Raw genomic sequence first — 2,147 nt, 5'->3', positions numbered from 1 at the left:
GATATATGTCCCAAACTTCCTTTTATTCTTGGCTTCATAAATTTTATGTAAAAGGCTAAGATTGTTATTCTTTTAAAATAGATTCCTGGGCTGGGGAGACAGCTCAGCAGTCTAAGTGCCTGCCTGGCAAGCACAAGGACCAGAGTTCAGTCCCCAGTACTGCATGCCATGCCAGCTCCGGAACCCCGGGCATGCTATGCTTGCCCTGAAACTCGGTGTGGTGGCTCACACTTATAATCCCAGCACTAGGGAGGCTGAGACAGGAAGATCACTATGAGTCTAAGTTGTGTAGCGATACCATGTACCAAATAAATAAATAGAAGATTAAAAAGTTTAAAATACATTCCTGCCCTCAACCCCCGTGGCTACTGGCAAAGACTTTTTTTATTTCTCAAAAGATGAGACTGATGCCTTTATCCTCTTGGTCAGAGTTGGAATGAGGTTCAACTGGTCATCTGCACACTTGGCCATGCAACTGTTCAGCTGCAATTTTACCTGAAGCTCTTTATTCCCTGCATCTATCGAATCTTTAGCTTTGTCACTGTAATGCATTGTACACTGGGCCAGGTGGTCCTGGAACTTTTCCAACTCATTGGTCACCAAGGTCTGGGCCTGAGCTAGAGGCACATGGCAGCTCTCAATGCACAGCGGCACCTGCTGCATGGACATCTGGCTGTCCTCACAGCAGCTGGCACTGCACCAGAACTTGATGTCCTGCATCTTCCAGATGTTCTCTCTTTCCACACTCTTCACCATGGAGTCCACCGCCTCCTAAATCCAGAGTTGCTGTAGCCATGCCATAGTGACCCCTGCATTATTTGTTTTCTAGTGAGAATACATTTATATATGATTAGCATACTTTTTTTTTTCAGAACCGGGGATTGAACTCAGGCCCTTGCGCTTGCCAGGGAAGTGCTTATTCCACTGAGCAATCTCCCCGGCCCCTTAGCATACTTTTCAACTGCTTTAATTTGCATCTATGTGGGATAATTTCCAAAGAATTCTAATCATTATTATGATTATAAATTGTTTACATGCTAGGAGGCATAATTTACTTAGAAGAACAGAAAACAAAATTATATACTTAAACATATAGTATGTGAGATTCTCACATATTTGATGATTATACTTGAAATAATGTCTTCAGAACAGAAAGTGAAGATTCCTTCTTCCTGGTTAAGTTGTACTGGGTTTCACATGTTAAATGGGGCGTTAACATACTGATGTGAACAACAGTGATGAGGACACAGTTAGGCATGTATTAATTTCTTCTCCCACTGTTTAATCCAGGGGACAAGCACCACTGCTTCAGGGAGTGAGTGCTATTGCTGTACTGCTTAACGGGATTCATAAACTAAATATCATTAAAGATACAAAGTGTAAGAAAAGGAAGACACACTGCTGGACAATTTATGGCAAAGATAGTAAAAGGAGGAGACAGCTATCCTGGTAAATCACAGTAGGGGATCTCTAGAAAGATGGAGACTCTGAAGGCTCTTTGTACTTGGCTGTATTTATTGGGTGCCAAAGCCTTTTCCCTTACGTGAAAATTGTCATAATATAATTGGTTTCCTGGACTGTCATAGATGGATCCCAGTTCCTAAGACCCCTAGCCCGCTGTGTCAGCATCTACATGCAGATTCTTCAATGATTTTTATTTGATTTTCTCAAACCCTGTCAAGTCCTTTCTTTAGAATTTATGTGTTGCTTAAAAGGTACCTTACCTATAAGGTTGAGTTGGCAATTAGGCAAAGAGAAACATAGAGAATATATAAATATATCTATATCTAAACATCTATATCTGTATATCTATGTATCAATATATCTGTTTTTAGGTGGTCACCCCTTGTTTCCTTTGTAAGGTGGGGGGCAGCATCAAGCTAATTTAGGGAACTTGTTTGACTTACCAACTTTCTCTTGTTAATTGCACCTTCAGTAAAGTTTTAACTTTTTCTGGTCAGGATTAGCCAGAAAGCCCAAAGAGGCCTCTCCCTGTTTTCAGACCCCTCTCCCCTAAACCACTGTCATCTTAATGTAGATGTAAGTTTCTGGCCTGTATTATTTTTCTTCTTGCTGAAGACCTTCTTAGCATTGCAAGCTGTTCTGGTGGAGATGAATAATCCTGAATTCTTATGTGTGTGAGAAAT

General features: G+C 41.0%; 1 pseudogene; it reads right to left on the bottom strand.

The window, feature by feature from the left end:
• Positions 1-384: 384 nt before the first annotated feature.
• Positions 385-801, bottom strand: LOC101590806 (annotated as a pseudogene).
• Positions 802-2,147: the final 1,346 nt, after the last annotated feature.

This window comes from Octodon degus, unplaced genomic scaffold (genome assembly GCF_000260255.1).
Source record: "Octodon degus isolate 3935 unplaced genomic scaffold, OctDeg1.0 scaffold00171, whole genome shotgun sequence".
In the NCBI taxonomy this organism is placed as follows: Eukaryota; Metazoa; Chordata; class Mammalia; order Rodentia; family Octodontidae; genus Octodon; species Octodon degus.
This window is presented reverse-complemented; position numbering and strand designations above follow the sequence as displayed.